Here is a 14,187-nt window from a genome sequence, read left to right on the forward strand (position 1 = left end):
TACATCTACATACATATTCTGCAAGACATATTATGATGCATGATGGAGGGTACCTTGTACCATTCCTACTGATTTTCTTTCCTGTTCCACTTGCAAGTGGAGTGTGGGAAAACGACTGTCTGTATGCCTCCATACAACCCCTAATTTCTCTTACCTTATCTGTGAGGTACTTCTGCAAAAATATGTTAGTAGCAATAGAATTGTTCTGTAGTCAGCCTCAAATGCCAATTCTCTAAATTTTCTTAGTGCCTCACAAAAAGAATGTTGTCTTTCCTCCAGGGATTTCCATTTGAGTTTATGAAGTGTCACCATAATATGTGAGTGCTGATCAGACCTACTGGTAACAAATCTAGCAGTATGGCTTTGAATTGGTTTGGAGTTTTCCTTCAATACAGCCTGGTGGTGATCCCAAGCACGCAGACAGTACTCAAGAATGGGCTGCACTAGTGTTCTCTAAGCTGTTTTCTTTATAGATGAGCTACACTTCCTTAAAATTGTCCCAATAAACTGAAGTTGGCCATTTACCTTCCCTACTACGATCCTTAAATGCTCATTCCATTTCATATTGCTCAGCAGTGTTATGCCTAAATATTTAATCAACATGACTGTGTTAAGCTGCCCACTACTGTTGCTGTATTGAAACATCATGGGATTGTTTATCTGCATTGACATCTTTCTCTGCATTTAGAGTAAGCTGCCACTCATCACATAAACTAGAAATTTTGTCCAAATCATCTTATATCCTCCTACAGTCACTCAATGACAATATTTTGCCATACACCACAGCATCACCAGCAAACAGCCACAGATTGCTGCTCACTCTGTCCATCAGGTCATGAAAATGTATAGAGAATAAGAGCAGTCCTGTCACACTTCTTGGGATGCTGCTGAGGATACCTTTGTCTCTGATGAACACTGTCCATTGAAGATAACAAACTGTGTTCGATTACTTTTTGAAGTGTGTGAAAAAGCATAAACTTGAAGAAAATAATATGTTCAAAATTCTGGTTGAAAATTACATATTACTTAGGAATAAAGGAGACTACTCACAAACAAATTTGTGGCACAGCCATGGGCATCCATGTGTCCCTCTCTTATGCCAGCCTCTCCATGGGACACCTAGAGGAAACGTTCCTAGCTTCCCAGAACTCCAAACTCCTGGTCTGATTTAGGTTTATTGATAACATCTTTGTAATCTGGCTCCATGGCCAAACACCTTATCCTCATTCCTCCACAACTTCAACACCTTCTCTCCCATCCACTTTACCTGGTCCTCCTCCACTCATCATGGCGTCTCCCTAGATGTCAATTTCCTCCTCTCAGATGGCTCCATCCACACTTCGGCCCACATCAAAGCCACTTTGACAGCTGCCACCCCTCCCAACCAAAAAGTCCCTCCCATACAGCCTGGCCACCTATGGTAGACGCATCTACAGTGATGAGAACTCCCTCATCCAGTATGCTGAGGGCCGCACAAAGGCCTTCACAGACAGCAGTACTCTCCAGACTTAATTCACAAACAGATTTCCCATGCCATACGCTCACACACAACCCTGACCCTCATATCCATTCCAAGAACCAACCAGAAAGAAGCACCCCTCCTCGCCACCCAGAGCGTCCCAAGACTGGAATGACTGCACCACATGTTTCATCAGCGCTTTGATTATATATCATCGTACCCTGAAATGAGAGATAGCCTACCCAAGATATTTCCAGCCCCTCCCAAAGTGGTGTTCCACCACCCACCCAACCTCCACAATGTCCTAATCCATCTCTGTGCCACTCCCACCCCCAATCCCCTGCCACAGGCATCATACCCCTATGGAAGACCCAGATGCCAGACTTGTCTGATCCACCCACCAGGACCACCTACTCCAGTCCTGTCACAGACTTATTCTACTCCAGCAGAGGCTGGGCCATCTATGAGAGCACCTATGTTATATACCAGATCTGATCTACAGTGTTTTACATTTGTATGACAACCAAACAGCTGTCAACTAGAATGAATGGCCACCACTAAACTGTTGCTAAAAACAAGATGCCACCTAGTGGCACAACATGCAGCAGGGCACAACATGCCAGATTTCAGTGGCTGCTACACAATCTGTGCCATATGGGTCCTCCCCACCACCACCAGTTTTTCTGAGCTGCACCAATGGAAGCTATCCTTACAGCACATCCTTCACTCCCATAACCTTCCTGTCCTAAACCTAAGGTAACTCACCCCCCCCCCCCCCCACCACCACACCCAATAGTGTTCGTGTGCATGTGTGTGTGTGTGTGTGAGAGAGAGAGAGAGAGAGAGAGAGAGAGAGAGCTAGCTAGCTAGTTAGCTAGCTAGCCTACAGATGGCTCCCCACTCTCCCATGAGTTGAGCCGCTAGATACTTCCCCTGAACCCCCTCCCTGCCTCCCACCACTCTCTATCCCTCACCCCACCCTACCCCACACTCTCACCTCACCCCAATACACTCACTATGGACAAGCAAAGAGCTGGCAGTCGACTGAGCACAGGCGTTTGCATGTGAGTGAGTGTGTGTATGTTTGTGTGCATGTTTTTCCTACAGCTAGAAGAAGGAAGTACATTCTAAAAGGTAGCGCCCTGCATACCTTTCGTTTGTGTGCCTATCGAAAATGCAGCATTTCTGCTTCTTGGTGAGTCATCTAAATTTTTTCCTAAATAATTGTGTGTGTGTGTGTGTGTGTGTGTGTGTGTATTGTCTAATTCAGAAGAAGGCTCTCTGGCCATCTGGCTGAAAGCTTACTTGTTTAGCAGTCTTTTTGTTGTGCCTGTCAGCGACTCAACATTTCCACTATATGGTGAGTAGCAAACTATTGTTTTCATAATATTGTCATTGTTTCATCCTGGATTTCCATTGTTCGATTTTAAACATTTGAAGATATATACAGTGTGAGTAATGACATTTTAGAGTTATGTGAATTTGCTGAAACAGAGTACAGATAACTATTCTCTCATAACAGCACAAGGTTTCATATAGTTTGTTACTTGCAACAGAAACAATTGTCTCCTTTTACAATGGCCTAAAATCATTCTTCTTAACTTGCCAAAAATGTCCAAAATTATTATTTGATTTTTTGAAAATTTAGAGAGTGGACTGTTTTTGAAATTTCTGTGGAACTCTATACTTATTTACAAATATGTGTCTGAAATTGGAAGCTAATTCGATCACAGCAATAGAATTATTTCATGTGCAGTTTTCCCACTCCTTGGCATGTCTGGTACATTAACCATATGTAATATTTTGAAAGAAATACAGACTTGGTTAGAGGAGAAACAGTACTTTTATTGGTGTGTTTCACTTTTCTGGACCATCATCAGAAAATTTTGCAGTATATTAAAATTTTCTGATGACGACCCAGAAGGGCAAAATGTGCCAATAAAAGTATTGTTTCCCCCTGCAGTTGAGACTGTATTTATTTCAAAAGAATCATGTCAGACATATTCTGAATTAATTTGTTAACTACAGGAAAGAAAGAACCACAAATTTATTCTACCTTCTGTCAAAGAATTGCTATGAACTCAAAAAGAAAATACTAATATACAGGAACAAAAATTCTTCTCCAGCATAGAAATTTTTTTATAATTTTAGTTTTCAATATTTAGAGTTGTGGAGAACCAGTTTTGATAAAGTTAGTAAGTTTAAATGAGTAAATGTACAAATTGAAATTGCATGAGTTTAGAAAAGAGCGAAGTTATAAAAGGTTCCGTAAATACTGATGATCTATTTTTGGACCTACATTGTTGAACCAAAGTGTGGGTTATGGCTCAAGTTCTGGAAAAGTACCAGATACTGTTGAAGATAATTGGAGAGAATTTTTAAGGCGTTTCAAAAGACTGAAATTTCATGTTGCAATATTTCTAAAATGATTGAGTTTGTAATGTCTTTGCCTGGGACATCTGCTCCAGTTGAGAGTGTTTTTTCAATTATGGGGAACATTTCATCTATAGAAAGGGGTACACTTTTCAATTTTATGATTTAATTAAAACACACAGTAACTTCCCAAAAAGTGATGCTTGGTGAAAAACACAGCTGAATAAATAAAGTTCAGTGTTTCAGTACACTGTTCAGACTTTATGTACTATCAGAATTATGTCCTGCATTGGACCTAAAAAGTTATGGTAAGTTTACTTACAAATAATGTCCTCTTATACTTCTAACTATAGTTCATCAAAATTTCAAGCATCATATGCCGATATCTTGCTCAGAACCATGCCTTATATCTGAATACCTCATTATAAATGATGATGTTTCTAAACTAGATTTATGTTCCTGAATAATAGTGAAAGACTGCTCATAGTAGCTCAAGACGATGTCACTCATTGTGATGTTGCATTAATCACCTTTACATTTGCTCTCAATGTCTTTTACTTAAGAGTTTCAGCAATTTAAATATGAACAAGGTTGCTATCAGTGCTTGTATTTAAACATAATTGCTTTCTTGGCATATTGCTACATTTTCACCAAAAAATGCATTATCTCTCTTCAAACATAATGTAACATTTGATGTGATAAATATAGGATGACTGTAAGAAAAAATGATGTGGGGAGAGGATACTGAATAACTTTAAATGTGTTTGTATATTTATAAACTGGACAATGGCTTTACCGCAGTGGATACACTGGTTCCCGTCAGATCACCGCAGTTAAGCACTGTCGGGTGTGGCTGGCACTTGGATGGGTGACCATCCAGGACACCATGCACTGCTGCCATTTTTCGGGGTGCACTCAGCCTCATGATGTCAATTGAGGAGCTACTTGACTAGATAGTAGAGGCAGCACACCCCTCCTATTCGCATCCTCAACTGAGGATATCACTGCGGTTGGATGGTCCTGATGGGCCACTTGTGGCCTAAAGATGGAGTGCTATACTTATAAACAGTTGCTTTAACACTGTAACAGTTAGTGATAGTTAGACATTTGAGAAGAATATGGAATGTCAGGAATGGTTCCAAAGTGGCACGATGCAATGAGCTAAAGGTCATTATAAAAAAAAAAAAAAAATAAAAAAAATTACCAGAGGGCCACATCACATTGGCTCCCAAACATTTTTTAATATTTAGTTTTAATTTTTTAAAGACATGACTAGAAGCTAGTGACTTGTATTAGTACACACACGTTGGTGTGCAAAACTTAAGGGCAAAAGTAACTTATGCATGACGTGCCACTGCAAAGTGACATAGCTCAATGAAACTTGGACCTTTCGTAGAAAGAACTACTACAGTATAGTACAGTAGGTAAATGAAAGAAATACACAGTGAGATGAACTGCAATGACATTCCTATTAAAATACAATAATTCACTGAAGGCACCATGATTTGTAGTGGTCACCTGGGCATTACAGAAGGTGGAACATGGTTCTTAATAGTGCATGTATCACCATGGACAGCAATGCACACTCTGCAATGTGCTCTTATGCTGACAACAATGTTGGTAAGGAGTTCTTATGGCATTCTGTTCTTCAACCAGCATGGCTGACAATTGCTGGATGGTTGGCGGTGCATATGGACATGCCACAATATATCTCCTCAATGCATCCCACACATGCTCAATGGGGTTTATGTGGTGGAGTGGGCAGGCTAGGAATTTCACTGAATATCCCCTTGTTTCAAGAGTTCCTGTACCTGCCCAGTTCAATGCTGCCACACATTGTCATGTGTAAAAATGAAGCCAGGCATGAATACATCCCTAAAAAGATGCACATGGGGAAGGAGTACAGCATCACTATAATGTTGGCCGGTGAGAGCACTGTGCACAAGGATTTGAAGGTCAGTACGACCACACAACATTATGCCTCCCCACACCATAACATCTGGACCACCAAAGTGATTATGTTCATAATTTTTCCTGGGTGCATTATGTATTCCCACTATGAATATGCTACAGTAATGACTGAAGGTTTCAGGCAGTGTCCTTTTGACTCATAAGGGAATTTTAAGTAAAGTCTCTCTGTCTGTAGCTCTGGTTTAATTACTATTGTGAAGCAGTCATTATTTCCTTTGAAGCTTCTCAACACTGTCAAGGAGTCATAGAGATCTTAACTTCCTCACTAGGTGATATTTTCCTTGTGTTGTTCAACTATTTATCTGATCTGGGTTCTAGTTTACTTTCCTTCATTCATAAACCATACTACGACTAAATGTTTCTAGCTCTTGTTTCAAATCTATGTCATGACTGTTTTCTCCCTTATTACTGCAAATATAAATGTATTTACTCATTCTGATATTTCTTGGTATTGAGTTAACATTGTTGATACAACTACACTGAGGTCATTTTTCCAAACCTAACTGTGAACACTCACAGATACATATGTTGTCCTATATATATTCTGTATACTTATCACTGGATATAAGTAGAGAAAAACTCAGTTGTTTCAAAAACTCAGTAAACTGTCTACTGTTTAACTGTATTATTCACCATTCACTTACAAACAAGTCAACTTCAGTGCAAGTACAGATATTGTTGTTTCACAAACCAGCATACTAAATAAGCAATATTTTATTTTGAAGTAAAGGAGACTTGCATAGTATATAGTAATAAATGATTAGTTCCTTACTTCTGTCAGTTGGTGCAGCATGTCTGTATTTTGTACTAGTCAGATGATCAGTACTTTGTGCCACAGAACTGATGAAAAGAATAACTAAGTGGGGAAGTATTCCATTCTGGTAGTTACATGATTTAAATTAAACCATTTGCATCTTAAGAGTCAGTAGACAGCCTATAGTTTTTTCTGTAATAGAGATGGTTGCAGGTATGTCTTTGATTCTTCTTCATCAAGAGAGTTCAGATAAGGCTCCTTATTGTCATTAACCTATTGTATATGTTCCTTTGTGCCTTACATTATAGAACTTCTTGATGTATGAGATGCCCATTTGCGTTCCATTTCATTGTCAAGACAAAGAGACTGTGGAATTAATGAACCCTCATAGGGGAGAAGAAGTTTATTATTACTCCAGTGTATGCAATTGCCTGCTGAGTTTATTTATTATTTGAGTGTAGATTATTTCATTGTTGTATCTGTTGATTTTGGTGAATTTTAATAGGCAGTGTAGCTAGAAGATGTGTAATGTGTAGTTCTGTAGTGTAAGATGGTTTATTTTGATTGTCAGCTGGAACTATCTTGCTGTACACTATTGGCTGTGAAATGTTGAAGGTCTGATAGTTTGTAGAGAATAAACTGTTTTGTTCCATGAAAAACTGTTATTGTTTGGTCCTTTTCGAACAGTGGTGCTCCATTGGTTTATGACAGTGCCCGTTCTTTCATTCATACACTAAGGTAACATTTTTTGATGTTGCTACTATGATTTATGGAAGAATCAGTTTTTCACCTACTCTTTTAAAATACTGTCTGCATCATTAGAACTTAATCAGTGAAGTTTCTGGGCTGGAATGTGATTTGTTGGAAGTAGAAGTCTATTCACATAATTGACTTCAATATTTCTGAATTGAAAGAACCTCTAAATAGACAAGGGAAGTTTTAAGAAACATCATATTTAGGGATAACTGATTCCTCATGAAATGAGATTGTAAGGTTGAGAATTTTAGTGAAACCATGGAATGAAAGTTACTCATAGACTTATTTGCATCAGTTACTTTTATTTCTAGACTCACTCATTATTTCAGCCTGAATTAAATTTTATGCCTTTGACTGAATCAAATACAGTAGCATTTTTTTGTTGTGAGATTTTGTTTGCCTCATTCGCATTTAGTTTTGTGACTTTGATTATAGAGATATAAGGGTATTTATTTTTATAATTGTTTCTGATGCCTTTTATGAATTATCTAACTTTATCTCACAATTAGTTCATTCATGCCAAGAATGCCAATTTACTTTCATTCATTATTTATTATACAACTGAATTAATCCTATTTACATGTGTACATGGTAAAATCAAACAATGGAAAATCCAGGCAGGAATAATGACAATATTATGAAAACAATAGATTGTTGCTCACCGTATAAAGGAGACATTCAGTTGCAGATAGGTACAGTGTAAATACTGCTCTACATTTAACCTTTCAGCAAAAAGATCTTCTGAAGTAGAAAACACGCACATATTCACACAAGCACAACTCACACAGACACGTGACCACTGTCTCTGGCCACTGAGCTCCCAACCCCTGCTCCTACCCCATTCTTGTCCCTTGGCCTCACAGGTATCACCTATCACATCAAAGGAAGGGCTACCTATGAAACGAGTGCTGTGCGGGGTAGCCGCGCAGTCTGATGCGTCTTGTCACAGTCCGCATGGCTCCCCCCGTCAGAGTTTCGAGTCCTTCCGCAGGCATGGATGTGTGTGTTGTCCATAGCGTAAGTTAGTTTAAGTAATGGTGTAAGCCTAGGGACTGATGACCTAAGCAGTTTGGTCCCATAAGATCTTACCACAAATTTACAATTTTTTTTTATGAAACCTTTCATGTGATCTACAAACTAAGCTTAACCCATTAAGGGGAACACTCCTTTACTTCTCTCCTTTCCCACTCTCCTTCTTTCATGCCCCCCCTCCCACCATGTCTCTGAAGGCTCCCACAAGCAGCACTACACCTTCCCTTGTCCACCGGGAGGCGAACCGCACAATAACCCTGGGTTCAGTGTGGGGCTTCAGAGGGGTGAAGTAGACTGCAGTAGTGCTCATGGGGTTGGGGACCACTGTGGCTGGGACGGAGCCTCTCCATCGTTTCTAGGTCCCCGGTTGACATACATACTAAACTGCAAACAATTTTGGCTACTTCTCTGGTGTTTTCTTCATAGGATTTCATTACATGCCTTGTTCCTAGTCTTTTGGTTTAATTTATTGTATATGGATTTCTAGTTAGGAAAAATTCGAATATCATACAAAGAGCAGTTGCCAAAACAACAGTAATGACTAGAGACCAGATTATATGCATTTTCATGTTGCATATGCATTTGCACATTTGGCTCCTTTTCACCAGTTATTGCATATTTTAACTAAAAACTAGTGACAATGCATATCTTCGCTCTATGTGTATGATATTTTAAAAATTTAGACAGCCAGTCTCTAGCTCGATCTGGTTTTGACGCGCCACAGATTCACCGTGACCTAGAACTTCTGTGCAATTGCTAACCGAGAGGCCACTGCCTAGTGAAATCATTACAGAGGCAAAGGAACAGGCAGACAGAGTCAATGTTCCTGCACTCATGCCCCTGGTTAATCCCCTCCACTGTCATACCGTACGCGTCAGCAACAACTAAATTAAACTACGCAAGCTTTTAGTCTCACGTCCATTGTTTCAGTTTAGCTTTCTATTTACTTGTACACAGTTGAACGTGTTTACAGCAGGTAGTGTGTAACATATTGTGCATCTTGCCGCCTGAAAAGGGAAATGTTGTTACTATACTGGAACATTTACATATGATGGACTTGTTTTTATATTGTCGAGTTTGCAAGAAAACGTTTTGTGCAAAAAACAGTGTCAAATAGACTAGCATGTCAAGAAAAGTCTTCATATCGCAGGAATGCAGAAGAAAGTACCATGACAACAACTTCTGACAACAGCAAGTTGTAGTAGCACAGACTTGTCCAAAGGTAACCAAAAAAAGTTGGTTTAACATGGATCTATGTGAAGCAGCATGCATTGCAAGCAATATTCCTCTTCACAAACTTATAAAACCTATCCCCAAAGTCTTCCTGTGCAAATATTTCTTAAATCAAAATATACCAGGTGAATCAACGTTCCGTAAAAATTACATACCGACAATGTATATAAATGTTCAGGAAGAAATACGCTGTGAACTCAAGGACAGCACTATCTGGATTTCTGTTCACAAAACTACATACACTTGTGGCCATTACATTGCAAATTTAATTGTTGGTGCTTTAAAAGAAGAGCCTTCTTCCTATTTAATGCCCTGCAAAGAACTTAAAAAAGTAAATCATTCTACAACCACCAGATTTGGGAATGAGGGTTATTGGAAAAATATTTCCAGACTCTTCCTTAGATGAAAGGGTGTTTGTGTTTATTTCAGTTGCCACTCCCTATATGATCAAACAAAGGAAAAGCCATCCGAGCATTTTATCCCAATTTGATTCATGTGATATGCTTTGCTCATAGAGTACATCACCTTGCTGAAGAAGTATGTTCCCCATTTGTGAATGCAAATAAACTGATTTCATCCCAATGAAAGTGTTTCTAAAGGCTTATGCTCACATCAAAAACTACAAAGAAAGACTACCAAATGTGCCTTTACCTCCCAAACCAGTGGTAACTCGTTGGGGTATGTGGGTTGAAGCTGTGTTGTTTTACTCATACAATGAACATTTAGAGGCCATTAGAGGGGTAGTAAATGACTTTGATAGTGCAGAGGCTTTACAAGTTTGCCAGTGCAAGGAAGCTTTTAATGATTCTGGTGTTAAAAAAGATTGCTGTGATTACCACTCATTTTTCCATATACCTGCAAGTATTAAAAAGCTTGACACTCGAGGTTTGGTGTTGAATGAATTTATTCCATTAATGAATAAAATTATTCTAGTGAACTCCTCATTGCCAGAGGTATTCCCAAGAAAACTTAAAGAAAAGTTTGAAAATATTTTGAAGAATATCCCAGGCTTTGAACCCTTGTGGCAAATTATAATTTCATTAATGAGATGGGTGAACTTTTACCAGAAACAGTAAGTGCTAACATAGCACCCTCTTTTCTGCTTATAAAAATGTTTTGAGTGATCAAAGACACAATATTACTACCAAACATTTGGAACAGTACTTGGTTGTTTATATCTACAATGGGAGAAAAATGTAAAACAAATTGTAAATTATGCTTTGGTCCAATAGTATAAATTAAAAGTTAATGCTGTTCAAATAAATTCATGGTTCTTTGTTGTTTTTCTAAATAAAATATTATGGAGTTTTTGAGCATTCCCCTCTGCGTGTGATGTATCTTGAAGTTCGTCCTGTACATATTGATTGTTTCACTGACTCACTGGCATCGTATCCACTTATTACCAACAACAATAGCAAAGAAGGCGCTTGTCTTGAAGCACAATATGCTTCCTCATTTTGCAAATTTTTAGAAAATAATCCCAGAAAGGCCCCCTTCCTAACCTCTACCAGAAAGAATTTAGAAAATGATATCAGCATTCTAAATGTACTGATTTTTTGCATGGCCAGAACTCTTCCTCACAATTGATATGCACAGGTTTGACTTGACTTTGAGATATGTGGCATTCAGTAACTATGATGTTTCTTATTATTTGATCTTGCATATTTTGACACTTTTCATGCATTTTAAGCATTTTTCATGCATATTTTTAGGTTTTTATGATGCATATAATCCGGTCTCTAGTAATGACCCTACATTAATAACATTTAGAAAAAACTGTAAGATGTCAGGTTGTATCCGAATATTATGAATTATGGTGAAATGGAATATTTTAAAAGGAGTAAGGTGACAGTGGTAAGACACCGCACATGTGGGAGGGTAGGAATGTAAATCCCCAGCAGGGTGTCCAAATTTATGTTTCCAGCACAGCAAATACTGCGGCAGTTCATTTGAAAAGGACATGGATGACTTCCTTCCCCAGTCATCTCTTATGACCATGTCTCAACAGGATATTGAATGCCAATCTTCCTCTTTAACTATCCGAGTATCTCACGTTCATTTAGGGTTCATTGGATAGCACCATAGTGAGCTAACAATTCAATCAAAGTATCTTTAGAAACTTCTTTATTTCCAAATTTGCACTGCTGATCTTGTGAATATGTGTGAGTACATGGTTAGAATGGGCAGGTATTATAATTTGGATATTCTCACTGGCTAGGTATCACTTTGCCTTTGTTTAAAATGATGCGTGTTGTGCACTTCTTTTTTTGTTTTCTATTTGCTATTTAATTTAGTCAGCTGTAATGTTGGTCTACCATAGAAATTGCAATTTGTGAAGGCCAAACTACTTCAGTAACATATTGCTGTTGGAGTCTGGTCATGAAAACTGATGACCAAGAGAGTGTGCTGACCACATGCCCCTCCATATCCACATCCAGTGATGCTTATTGGCTGAGGATGATATGGCAGTTGGTGGGTATCATTAGGCCTTCTGAGGCCTGTTCATATGGATTTTCATTACTGTTGGGAGCTGTATGAAACCTAACACATTTGCTTCAAGAGAACTTACCTTGAGCCATGTGATGTTGTAAGAAATATATTTAATATGGCAACTTGTTTGGGAACTCAGCTGCTTAAATTCTATACCCATGCAATATATCAGACATGTTCTTATTAATTCCAGTTAATTGTCACTCACTAATTTCTCTGAGATGAAAAAACTGGATATGAATCTGGTACAATCATTTATATCTTTAGGATGTTGGACACATTCCTAATCATTTCATCGTGCATTTAATGAAGCACTGTGTTATAGTAATATCAGATGAAAGGGCACAAGAAAACTGCTTTGTTCAACAGTTTCAATTGTTTGCAGTTAATGCAAACATGTTTAGGATGCAACAAAAGTGTACAGATGGATTTTCATTACTGTTGGAGAGCTATATGAAGCCTAACACATTTCCTTCAAGAGAACTTACCTCAAACCATGTGATGTTGTAAGGTCGCATTTGAGTATTTATATCTTTTTTGATCTTTTAAAATCTGTGTTCATTGCAAAAATATTTTTTTTCATTTTAAGATTTATGTTAATGCGACTCTACTTATCAAAGACAAGCAGTGTTTTTTGTATGAAGTAATTTCATTAGACTTGTAAATATGGTGTGTGAGAAATAGTTTCTAGTGTATGAGAATTCTTTCTAATGTATGAGTATTCTTCCTAAAAATTTCAATATGTCTTTATTTTCCATTTATTGGTGAGGAAAATTCTGACATAAATCAATTTGCATCATTTAATAATATTTGTCATACTATTTTGAATTATGTTATGTAGGATTTTACTTGGCACCAAGTTTCCTTTAAGCAAAACTCTTTAACACTAGGTTATATCAAAAGAAATAATACACAAGAAAAACTCTGGATATCCCATCTTAGTAATCATGTAAATAATGAAACATACTCCTGGAGTATCCTGTGCAGTAACCAATCTTATCTGAAATAATGTAATGGATTCGTGGTGTGTTAGGTGATGGCCTTCTGTTCAGTTTTTGGATTTGCTGTTTTACAGTACTAGTGTATGGTATTAAAATAAAACATTGTGTTAAATTATGAAAATGTCTGAGACAAATGTCATTTCTCTTACTCTTGTTAAGGCTGTTTCTTTCTCTTCAGTCATTCACATGTCTTCACTCATAACTGTTAATTATTTTGTTTTGAGATTTAATAATATGTAAGGCTTCCATTTTCATCTTAGATTCATCAATCAAGTACCTTGTTAGTCCAATAAGTTTCAAGACTGGATTAATAAATTAATGCCTTGTGTGCTCTTCACAGTCTCCTCCTACCTGAATGCAATGCATAAATTGTTCATTAAACTGTGTGAAACTGTCAGAAAAGTCCTTTGGGATGTTGTTCAACTCGTGCACCACGTTGGCTTAAATGTTGGTTATGTTGTCAAATCATTGACTCTTCATGTGAATTTCTGCACTCTGTCACCAAGTAAACTTTGTGCACACTTCCCTTTTATTCAATACCTTTTGAAGAATGTCTTGAAAACTTGATTTAGAGATAGTGCTCCATTGCAATTTGTGACACAACAGTGTTGACACACCACAGTCACACGTCCACTACCTAACACTGCCTCCTCACACCTGAACTGCTGAATATGCATCTGCTGCTTACAGTTGTTAGTTAAGATTGGCACCATTGCTTATATACCAGGAATAAAAGACTTCAGAATTTTTAGACAGAGGACTGATTTCACCTACAGTGAATATAATAACTTAGCTAGCCTTACTGTGGTTTATTTAGCATAGTGATTCTTTTGGCCTTCCAGTAGTGTTACTTCTAATATCCAACCACCACTATCTTCATCATACAATGCAGCATTCTGCTTGTGCCTTATATCATTTTATGTAACTATTATTTTCTTTGACACATAAAGCCACAATGAATTAATACTTTGGTATTATCCTGCTAACAGTATTCAAACATCTTATTAATCTGAAAAGAAACTCACAGTGATGTAGATTATGCAATATAATTCAGTCTTTTCTACTAACCTGAATTCACAAAGATATTTTATCACATGTAACAGAAAAATAGTTTCACT

The 14,187-nt window shown here is 37.7% G+C and overlaps 1 protein-coding gene and 1 pseudogene across 1 annotated transcript in view; both read left to right on the top strand.

Moving 5' to 3' along the window:
* The window catches only part of LOC126249149 (ankyrin-3-like), a 602,141-nt gene that overhangs the window by 516,974 nt on the left and 70,980 nt on the right, over positions 1–14,187 (top strand). The window lies entirely within an intron of this gene.
* LOC126249845 (5S ribosomal RNA) lies at positions 4,615–4,732 on the top strand (annotated as a pseudogene).

Source organism: Schistocerca nitens, chromosome 3 (assembly GCF_023898315.1).
Source record: "Schistocerca nitens isolate TAMUIC-IGC-003100 chromosome 3, iqSchNite1.1, whole genome shotgun sequence".
Classification (NCBI taxonomy): domain Eukaryota; kingdom Metazoa; phylum Arthropoda; class Insecta; order Orthoptera; family Acrididae; genus Schistocerca; species Schistocerca nitens.